This window comes from Nanorana parkeri, unplaced genomic scaffold (genome assembly GCF_000935625.1).
Source record: "Nanorana parkeri isolate BGI_ZX_2015 unplaced genomic scaffold, ASM93562v1 scaffold17, whole genome shotgun sequence".
Classification (NCBI taxonomy): domain Eukaryota; kingdom Metazoa; phylum Chordata; class Amphibia; order Anura; family Dicroglossidae; genus Nanorana; species Nanorana parkeri.
Genome location: NW_017306285.1, coordinates 2,896,524 through 2,896,878, shown reverse-complemented (window position 1 = coordinate 2,896,878; position 355 = coordinate 2,896,524). Strand labels below are relative to the sequence as shown.

The 355-nt window shown below is 50.1% G+C and overlaps 1 protein-coding gene across 7 annotated transcripts in view; it reads left to right on the top strand.

Annotated features, from left to right (window-relative positions):
• The window catches only part of KCNQ2 (potassium voltage-gated channel subfamily Q member 2), a 65,433-nt gene that overhangs the window by 45,274 nt on the left and 19,804 nt on the right, over positions 1–355 (top strand). The gene's annotated exons all lie outside the window — the stretch shown is intronic.

Below are 355 nucleotides of genomic sequence, written 5' to 3'. Positions count from 1 at the left end.
GCCCATCTTGGCAAGCTTTAGGCTTGTGTCCATGTCCTTAGTGTGACATCAGTTTGGGTTACATCTAAGATCATTTAGAATTCTTTGACAGGTGCTTCGTCCTGCAGTTGACCTGCATTTGGCCTTCTTCAAGTGGGCTTTGCTCCCCCATAGACTTGCATGGGAATGTGAGAAAAAAAGAGAACAGTCAACGTTTATTCTAGATGGAGAAAGGTTACTTACTGTCATTACTTGTGGATCGCACTGCATGTATGTACTGGTCAGTGGCGTAACAACCGGGGGGGCAGCAGGGGCGCGGGCCCCGGGCGAAAAGTGAAGGGGGGGCGCCGGCCGAAAATGGCACTTTCGGCTAAAT